The sequence below is a fragment of the Dreissena polymorpha genome, chromosome 11 (assembly GCF_020536995.1).
Source record: "Dreissena polymorpha isolate Duluth1 chromosome 11, UMN_Dpol_1.0, whole genome shotgun sequence".
Classification (NCBI taxonomy): domain Eukaryota; kingdom Metazoa; phylum Mollusca; class Bivalvia; order Myida; family Dreissenidae; genus Dreissena; species Dreissena polymorpha.
In genome coordinates, this window is record NC_068365.1 from 20,279,833 (window position 1) to 20,291,124 (window position 11,292).

General features: G+C 32.1%; 2 long non-coding RNA genes across 2 annotated transcripts; both read right to left on the reverse strand.

The window, feature by feature from the left end:
- Positions 1-1,134: 1,134 nt before the first annotated feature.
- Positions 1,135-3,260, reverse strand: LOC127850488 (uncharacterized). Its single transcript, XR_008035316.1, has 3 exons — positions 2,996-3,260; positions 1,971-2,124; positions 1,135-1,653 (listed from the first exon to the last, which is right to left on the reverse strand). It is a non-coding gene; the product is annotated as an uncharacterized LOC127850488 (long non-coding RNA).
- A 2,452-nt stretch (positions 3,261-5,712) lies between these two features.
- LOC127850490 (uncharacterized) lies at positions 5,713-8,637 on the reverse strand. The gene is made up of 3 exons (XR_008035318.1): positions 8,427-8,637; positions 7,076-7,230; positions 5,713-6,779 (listed from the first exon to the last, which is right to left on the reverse strand). It is a non-coding gene; the product is annotated as an uncharacterized LOC127850490 (long non-coding RNA).
- Positions 8,638-11,292: the final 2,655 nt, after the last annotated feature.

The following is an 11,292-nucleotide window of genomic DNA, read 5'->3' on the forward strand; positions in this document are numbered from 1 at the left end:
TTCGCCCGCCTCAACACAACGGGCTCCTATTTTATTGATAATTCATATTTAAAACGTTCGTATACATTAGCTATCAATCTGTTTTCCGGCGACGACATGTGGTTAGTATGTTTAAATGCGAAGGAAATTATTTGTGAGATCATAACGGGTGGTCAAAATGACTTTGGTGCGAATTTTCTTGGTTTTTGATTATACATTAGGAACAAGTAGGTTCTTTTTTTCATTATTTAAATTGTAACTATTGTTTTATATTTGGTTCAAACTTGAACAACACAAAAATACTTAACTTGACATATACGACCATGAGAAGCAAATAAATACTGGAATAGAATATTACGTCGGCATGAGTATATCATAATAGTGAAATCATTTAAATCTGATTTTTTTTTTAAATAAGTGAATGTATTGTGTTTCCAATACATTCGTACTAACATACGCACAGCCTAACAAATCGTATTTTTGAGAAAAATACACCTCTATATTGTTGATTATAATTCACTATTAAAATGTTTTAAATAAGATGTGCATTTGCTTCAGCAGTATTTTGCTTCACGTTATGTCAATGGTAATTAGTAATAAATCAAACATGTAAATAAAGGTGTGATATTAACTATATGTAAGAAAAACTAATACAAACACACGTGACCGCTTATATTTAGAAACCGTATTACGTATGACTGACATGACGTAACGTCTTGACGCTGTCGATGTTTGACCTGCGTCGGAGAATATAGCCATGCGATATTTCAATAAGTATGCCTGTTAGCAATTTTAAAGCTTTATTTTTTGGAGTATTTATCAAGTTGGTTGAATGTATGGTGTTGGCAATTTGTTAGTTACGTAACTTTTAAGTTAATTAATCTATCGCCTGAAGAACGTCCACAACTGGTTTTATCGATGAAACATACGCTGCATTTTTCATTCAATGTTAAACAAAACATTTGGATATAACATTATAATCATGTATCAAATCAGTGGTACTTAACGTTTTTTCCTTTTTCTTACGGACACTAATGGGTTTAAACAGCAATGTTTTTTTTTACATGTAAACATATTGTGTTAACATTTTCTGAGAATAGCCTGTTTACCGAGCATTTATTGTGCATAACTATAAAACCTCCACTAGCATTAATAGTAACAACATTAAAAAGGACAACATATTGTGGCAAACAAAAGTTTTTTTATTAAATACACTTGTTGAAGGACAATACGCATTATTTTATCATGTTATTAACATATATGTTCTTTCCTTTGTACTGATGAATCTTTATATTTCACTCAAACTAGCAAACATTAACACACATGGGTGTAATTTTGGCTTGCTGACATTTAAGTTTAAGGCTATGTTTTCTTAGACTACCAAAATGCAAAATGCAGATAGCTTTAGTTCACAAAAAAACCAGAGAAATACGAGTGCAGATTTCCATACTGCCACGCTTCTATATCGCTTCTTACTTCACTGAGGCAAGTAACCCAGACAGCATCGCCAACATACAGTTTGGTAACGATTGTTGCACTTCCTTGTCTAAATGCAGTTTAGCATGATTGTCCACAACAAGGTATCCTATTTGATTGGCGACCGAATTTAAGACAATCTGCACATGGAGTGTAGTCGTCGTAATCAGAGATAAACTAAACGTGTATGTACCGTTTCTGAAAAAAATTATAGAAACCTTTGAACAAAGAAGTACATCTCAGTACGCATAATATTTCTCATAAAAACAACTACTAATAAATAAATAATTGTCATGTTAAAGAATATAAATCTTGGAGAATTTATTATTTTAAGAAGAAATTACATTAGTAGAGGTCAATTGTTCTATATTTGTAAGTTTATTTATTGATCCTGAATGCGTTTTCTTAATTAATAATATTATATCTTTAGCGGTCTACATCGTTCTAAATGTATGACAATAAAACTATTCATATAATCTCACATTAAAAATGTTATTTTATGTTATCAACCGTACATAGGCGCTCGGAAAACCCCATTCCTGACATCGTATGACTGTCTGGTATCGAGCAATCTTTGGTCAAAGACAATCGTGTCAAATGTGCATCCTTTGATATCTTTGAGTAAGTTGACCATGAAGACAGGCGTTGGTAAAATGCTTGAACTGGAGCCTGTAAAGTGTAAAGTGCCGGAAAAATAGCTTATCACAAGACCTGCGATGACGTTAAATTCAATATTCGTTCATTTTGTGCCATAGCTACGGTTTGAAACAAAAAACAAACGCAAAGTCTTAATCCCTTCCGCATAAAATCTGTATGTAAGGCAAACGTCATAGTAATACTTTCAACACACACTACTTCGAAATGTTTCAAGTTGACTGCAATTATTGCCAATAGCGGTATACAAATATTTATCTCAACCATTGTGTAACGTTATAATTTCATAAACTTAACTATACGTTTATGGAATTAAGGGGACTTATTATCACTATATTCCAACTCAATTTGCTAACATGCGTATACGAATACAATCCTCATTGTGATACAAGGACATTGGCTTACTTTATGCTTGTTTAGGCTTTTGCCCGGTTGTTTAAAGACACTTTCTTCTCTTATTCTGCATTTAAAATTACAACACTTGGAAATATAAAATACGCATGTTCAAGTGACGTACATGTGCCCAATCAAAACATGTGTAGGAATATCAAAGTTAGTAATATATTCTTACAAAAAATGCTGCAATTACATCTTTCCTTTGGTATCTTGTTCCGAAAATATACCAATATTAATATGTGTTCAATTAGACTTAATTTGAATATACTGTTATGACCGAATAATCCGAATAGTTATTGACTCATCCAATTTAGAGACAGTAAACATTTAAAAACTGCATACGCTATGAAAATGAAAAGGGCAACAGATTAACGGATATGATTAATTGTTTAAGAACGTTACAGGCAACATGTTTCACGCATACATATCAGCAAATTTTATATGGCTGAACACAACACCACACCCAAAGAAAAAAAACAACAATACTTACACGAATAGCATGATTGTTGTCAATTTGCCAGCATGTCCTTAAGAATTGACACTTCGTTCTCTAATTCAAGCAGCTCATGTGTGTGTTCTTGATTACTTCCTGGCTGTCCATCCAGAAGAAACGACACTCCACCTTCACTTAGGCACGCGGCAAATATCGAATATACCAGTAATGACGACATAAATATTGGTAGTTTTCAAAGGTGATTTGCTCTCTGAAAATGTTACTATGTTATTGTCGCATCTACAAAAGATAAAACGGTTTTATATACAGGCCGTTGCTGGATTAAAGCGACTCACAAGCAAAATAACGTTTACTTTAAATAATGACATGTGTTTTATTAAAACTAAACTATTAAATCGGGGGGTATGTGGCTCACGGGCGTATTTACGTACTGCATTTATACAATCGTAGCTTATTTTTTTAGAGTATCTTAATGTCCTTAGTATTCACGCGATGAGAACATTATATTATCTTGAGAATCACCTTGTAAGTTATTATCGCAACACATGTGACCATCGTATCTTCAAAGTTTTGATTTTTTGTTGATTGATGTACACCTCGTGAATCTGTTTACATTGTGTGTTGATTCAATTAATCTCATATTCAAGCGATCGACCACCCATAATCCATAAAATAAACTTAAAAAAGGGAATTAATTCATATGGAGTCACCAGATTTGAAACGTCAATTAAAAATATAATTACTAAATATCACAAGTTGTTAAGCATAGGCTTAATGCGCTTCAATTCAATTACACAAACATATTAAGTTGATAATTTGCATGCTCATTTAAAGTGTTCATAGGCGCATACCGAATATACTAGTATTTTAGCAGGCTATTACTGTGTGTTTGATACATAGACGTGTAAAAAATGCAGGTAAAAATATTGCTATCATTTGTTGGTACTTCATTGTAAATATGGTTTCAAGCCTTTAAATTGTGGACTGTGCCATATGCTCACATTAGAAGTACGCATTCCGCTTTAAATTTAATAGTGAATATTTTGAGTTACAACAACTTAATCATTTATATTTATATACTTATTAAACTTTCAAGAGATATTTCTTTCCAAATATGTTTGATTTATTTTAAAATAGCTTGGTCGTGGTGCATTTTGAAATCATATGTTAAATCTAATAACGATGCAAGTTATTTGTGCACGCGTTAACAGCACGTAGAAAATGAATTAATTTAAACTTAATTAAGTTAACAGATGTGATCCAAAACAGGTTGCATTTAAGGTGATGCGATAACAAGTAACTTATAGAGGTAAAAAAAACACACTGCTAATATATGTGTATAGTTTATTTGGGTGACACTGGCATTTTTAATCTAAATGTCCAAAATGTTTGATACATATACTAAAGCTGTTTACAAAACAGGTGATTATATATAAAGATACCTTTGTCGCCATAAATAAGAGCAAATGATGTCGCTGTTCTTTAGCATGATTGTGATGTATCCAAAGTTATATTAAAATATGATCGCTTCATTTGTCATATACAAAAAAGAGTTATCCAATTTGATACTTTAATGCATCGTTGATAAAAAGCATTGACTACTAATTTAGACGTTTTAAAGCATAGCAGTTAGGATAAAGTTTGTGTTATTTCAATTGCAGTTTCGAATGATGTCACAAGAATTTAACGATATCGTTTAATATTACTTTTGTAAAGAATCAATTACAAACTTTAAATTGCATCTCAAACGAATAGCTTTATTTTTTGTATAAATTTAAGCAAGTCATACGACTTATGTCTAATCTTATAACAATATAATACAACATTGTATAATGTGTATTTTTAAATTTGTTGAATTAAGTACCTGTCCTGTGCATTTTGTATACACTTCCATTAATAAATAAATGTAAAAGAAAACAATGAACCGCTTCAAAACTTTTTGTATTAAATGTCTATTGAATCCAGGATAACCCAATTGCTTTCTAGTGTCGCCAATCAGCCGTTTAGGTTCAAGGAAACATACGCTTCAGAAATCAATCGTGTTTGAAAACTGCTTCAAACACGTATAACATATTTAAACGGTTTATACATAGTTTATTGACTGCTAGTCTTCTTTTAGAAAGCGTTCAGTTTATTATAAACGGTTAGCCAAGAAAACCTCAAGCAGCAACACACCAAGTAATAAACTGTTTCCTTTACCTCCTTTTTTCACTTGTATCATTTAAGACTGAAAGAAGTTATAAAAATCAATTAACCTTCAATCATTTTGAATGTCAAAAATAATACTATTTTTGTATTAGTAATTCAGTTGATATATTGTAATTGTCAGTGTCACAAACATTCCGCCTTAAAAAAAAAGATATTTTATTTTTACAAAAAACAACAACAACACAATTGTAACGAAGTGTATAAGTTGCATGTATCATACATGTAATTGTCGTTGTTTTAAAAATGTTTTCAAATTTTTCAAATTTGAGTCATGCTTTCTGGCTGTTTTATATTTTTTGCTGAGCATCGTATTTTTCAATTTCTCCTAGGTTTATTGGCACAAAGCCTTTTATTTCTTTTGATTTATCAAATGATGGTAGCGGCCCAAATTAGTGTTTTAGATTTTTTTTATATTGGTTTCTGCTTATTTTATTCATATTGTCATTTTCATTTAATTTACATAACTCATGTGCGTTTTCTTGCAATTAATACTACATAATTATTTATTTTGTGAATAAAACGCTAATATATTATTTTGTTCTCTAAGTTGGCGGGACTAAGTACGTGGAACGCTTCAAACAAGCACAATGAACTCAAATGTGGGCGGAATTAAGCAATGTTATTGATGGGTGGAAATTAAAAGCGTTATCGAAAGGGTTATCAGACATCACTTTAAAATAACATGTCCGCTTCTCCAATGTAAATGTGCAATAGTGTCATAATAAAAAGTCAATTTAGCAACTAAACATTAATATTGACAAGTATATAACATTTTTGCAATAACGGATGCCCGTCTATTTAAAATATAAAAGTAAGCAATATAATGTAGTCCAAAACAGAATATTTCATTTTAAAAACAGTTTCAATAATATTTATAAAAAAACATAAATACATAATTTTTTTGTTTTGTTCCAGTCATGCTGCATCCCATTGTTATGAAACTAATAATATTATAATGGTATATGGATTTGGAACATATTTCGTAAAAAAAGGATATTACTGCAGAAACGGAGATAAAGATTAAATTCCAAGGTCCGCTGTACTTGTTTACATGTGTACCATTTACCACCACGTTTCTATTAGTATGTTTATTGTTATAAACTTCAAGAGGTTATACTGTTGATTGCGGATTGAAATACGAACTCCACTTTGTAATCAGTGTACACAAATTATGACGCAGCTTATACGGTAACAGAAAACATCACACATACTTGTTGAATTGTTGATAGGCATTAAAAATTATAACGCAAGAAATTTCTGAAATTAAAACGAACGGGTTCAGTTCTGACTTGTTGAGAGATTAAAACAATTTTCCGAAAACTAACAAAATACTAAATGCTGATAGTTTTAGTTCACAATAAACCCAGAGAAATACGACTGCAGATGCCCGTTATGTCCACCTTCAATATCGCTCGTTCCTAGTCTTAGGCTAGTAACCCAGACATCATCGCCAGCAGCCAGTTTGGTGACGATTATTGTACTTCTTTGACTAAAGTCAGCCGTGGTGTTCGCATAAATGTATCCGATTTTATTGGCAACGGAATTTAGCACGATCCTCGCATGGAATGTAGCCTGTGTACTCAGGGTTAAACTGAACGTGTATGTCCCATTCCTATAAGTAATATTTAAAGCAAACGGTTAAACAAAACAAAAACATAAGTAAACACATACTATATATCTTAAACAATGACAATGACTGATACGTTGCATATTGAAACGATATATACATAAATATATGTATTTGCACATAAATAGTTGGGGTTTGCTGTAATATTGTTAGTTTATGTATGTTTTGTTTTTATTAATAATATAATGTGTTTTAACGATCTGCAGCGGTCTTAATAAACTAATTAACACACTATTCATGGAATGTAATACAAAACATGATTTGTATGTTATCAAACCTACAAAGGCGCCCGGAAAGTCCCATGCCTGACATCGTTCGACGCTCTGATATCTGGAATGGTCTGGTCAAAAATAATTGAGGCGTCCAATGTACATCCTTTGTTGTCTGACTAAATTGACCATGAAGGCAGGCGTCGGTAAAACGTTTGAACTGGAACCTGTAAATGGTCGAAACATTCAGCTTCACAAGACGTACAATGACAAAAAAGCAACACAAATATAATGACTATTGGGATTAGTATCAGTATTACATAAAAATGTAGTTTTACATTGGAGTTGTATTTCAATATCCAAGAGGGCGATTAAAATAATATTTGTTAATTTCAACTACAGAAGTGCAATTCCAATCGCTGGATAATCACAGCCATTAAATAGTCCATGTATTATATATCCCGTATTCTCATTCGTCCGTCCTTTCTCATCAGTCTTCCGGTGTAATAAGTCGAGTGTAAATAACCCTATAAATAAGTTTTTTTTTGTATTTCAAAGACCTTAATTATGTTTGTTCATTTACGAACATCAAGACAATCATTTATATGTTTCATTGGTTTTAAATTAAAAGTAGTTCATGTTTACTATAGTTTGATAAAAGTTTTGATTGTTGCCTTAAAACACATAATTTTATGTGTATTGTTTCGGTATATTATAGTCAAGTTTTGTTCAACTGTCAAAGCATAAATAAATTTACGGTGGTTGAAATGTAAATAAAATGTAAATGTAAGTCGAATACAAAGCACAAACACAAAGTTTTGCTTTGGCTTAGGTATTAAAAAGCCTTGCATAGTAATCTTGCTAATTGCTTATTCACGTGATTTTTTTTATATAAATTTGGAGTAAACCGCTACCTAAATATGCATGACACAACAAACGAAACCGATGACACTTATACGGGACTAAGGTGTACACAATGCGTTTATCATATATTCAAAACGCTCTGTTTCGGTAAATGACACTAAATGCCGAAGCCAGACGAGCCAGACGAGCATTGAACACGAGATTGCCAAGCAATATGGTCCCTTGCCAGTGAAATTCCGCCATTGTCAGTAATTTATATATATATATATATATATATATATATATATATATGTGTGTTGACATAGCAACCAGAATTCTTGACGAAGGAACAAAATGAAATGACGTGCATAATCTCCATATTGCCATCTCCGGTTTCACCTGTAGGGGACAAAAACACAACTAGAATATGAAACATAATATGAAATAGCCATAAGCGGATATGAATTTTTCTTGTTGAATACAACATTTGTCACGCCTGAGTTACATAAATTGACATTTAGCTTACACACTTATATATACGTATATATATGCACTCACACTATTATAAAACATTACTTACACGAATGGCATGATTGATGTAAATTGTCCAGCATGTCCTTCAGAATTGATACTTCGTTCCCTAGTTTAAGCAACTCATGTGTATATTCTTGATTGCTTCCTGGCTGTCCATCCAGCATAAATGAAACTCCATCTTCACTTAGGCACGCGGCAAATATCAAATATATCAGAAAAGACGGCATATTTGGTGGTTTTCAAACGTGCTTCGCTCTCTGAAAATGTTACTATGTTATTTTCGCATCTGGAAAAGATAAAACTGGTTAATATACTGGCCGTAGCTGGATTAAAGCGACTCACTAGCGAAAATAACATTTACTTGAAATAATGACATTAAACTAAAACTAAACTTTTAAATTTGATATGTAGCTCACGGGCTTTTTTACCTACATGTATCTACACATTCGTGTACAAACTTATTTTATGAGAGTATCTTTATATCCTTAATATTCACGCGATGAGAATATTATATTATCTTGCGAATCACCCGTTAAGTATTTATCGCAACAAATGTGACTATCGTATACATGTATACACTGTTGCGGTTTTTTGGATTGATGAACATCTCGTGATTTTTTTTTACATGTTTGTTGAATCTATTGATCTCACATTACGCGATTGATCACCCGTTATCCATAAAATAAACTTAACATAGGAAATTAATTCCTATGGAGTCACTACATTTGATACGTCAATTGAAAATCTAATTAATCCATATGACAAGTTGTTAAGCATAGGCTTAATGCGCTTCAACTCATTTACACATACACATTTAATTGATAACATGCATGTTCATCTTAGAGGTTCACACGTGCATACCGACTAAAATAGCATGGCAGTTGTCTGTCATCTTGTTAATGCACAGCAATTGCTGCGTGTTTAATACATAGACTTGTAAAAAAATGCAGGTTAAATAATTGCTATCATTTGTTTGCACGTCATTGTAAATATGGTTTCCAGCAAATAAAATGTGGACTATGCCATATGCTCACAATAGTAGTGCGCATTCCGCTTTAAATTGGCAAGCAATTTTATGTTGAATATTTTGAGTTACAACAACTTTATTGTTTATGTTTATATGCTTATTGCACCTTGAATCGATATTTCTTTCCAAATATGTATGTTTTATTTCAGAATAGCTTGGTCTTAGTGAATATTGAAATTAGGCATTGACTATCAAATACAGATGTAAAGTAATTTTCCAGGCATTAGCAGCATGTAGTAAATGAATTAATTTAAACTTAATTGTGTTAACAGACGCGATCCAAAACAGGCTACAGTTTAATGAATGGAGGTAATAAAAAAAGCACACTGCTAATATATGTATATTTTATTTGGGTGACTCTGTTATTTAAATATAAATGTCCAAAATGGTTTTATACATATCCTCGAGATGTTTACACAATGGGTGATCATATAATAAGATACCTCTGTCGCCATAATTAAGAGTAAATGATGTCGCTGTGCTTTGGCATAATTGTAATGTATCGTTGATAAAAAAGCAATTGACTACTAATTTGGACGTATTAAAGCATTACAATTAGGATAAAGTTTGTGTTAATTCAATTGCAGTGTCTAATGATGACAAAACAATTAAACGACAGCGTTTTAATTTAATTTTGTAAAGAATTAAATACAAAAATTTAATTGTGTCTCACACGAATAGCTTTCCTTTTTGTTTACAATTTAAACAAGTCATAATGAGATTTATGTCTAATCTTATAACAAAATAACAATATTGTAAAATGTGTATTTTCAAATTTGATGTATTAAGTACCTGTCCTACGCATTTTGTATACATGTCCATTTAGTTTAAACATATTTATTTTAGCTCGATTGCATCGAAAGCCTCAGGCTTATTGAAACGCTCTCGAGTCCGTTTCCTGGGCCTAGAACCAGTACCTGGTGTTTTTGGGGGAGCTCATTAGAACGCTCCCACAGTGGGAATCGAACCCATGACCTCCCGGTCGCTTGGCGGACACCATATCCATAACACCACGCCGACATACCCAATAATAAATACATGTAAACGAAAACAATCAACCGCTTCAAAACTTTGTTTTTAGTATAAAATGTCCATCGAAGCCAAGATAACCCAATGGCTTTCTAGTGTCGCCAATCAGACGTTTATGTTCAAGGAAACATACGCTTGAGCAATCGAACATGTTTCAAAACTGTTTCAAACACGTATTTCATATTAATAACTAAACAGTTTATATATAGTTTATTGACTGATTGTCTTCTTCAAGAATGCGTTAAGTTTATTATAAACGGTTAGCAAAGAAAACCCCAAAAAGTAACGCACCAATTAATAAACTTGGTAAGAAATAAGAAGCAACTTTAAAAAAATTGGTTGGGGATTTACATTCGGATTCTTCGCGTTAGTATAATTTTGTTTTATAGCCGTTATTTTTGTTTTGGACATGTTTCTCTAGTACATCGTGATCGACACTGCTCTATCTGCTTCATTTGCTGCTACAACTACTACTTCAACTTATGCTGATGCTACTACCTCTGCTACTTTAACTGCAATTTCTACTACTACAACGAATTATACTACTTGAATGGAGATATCGTGGTGTAAATTAGTTGTCCTTAGTGAGCCATACACATATTTTGAATGAATATATTACATATAACATGTCAACACATACTAGTTTGTGGAACGACGCGATGAATAATTCATATGGATATATTTATTCCGCAATGAGCTCCATTGTTGGAGCACTCAATCATTTCGGGCTATACACGAAGATGCCATATTTAAAATTCGAATACCGTGACAACCGTAACTATTTGAATTAACTCTAATTGTTTGGTAAAATGGATAAGCGTTTTTTGTACATAACGAAAATTGGTGAACTTTCCAA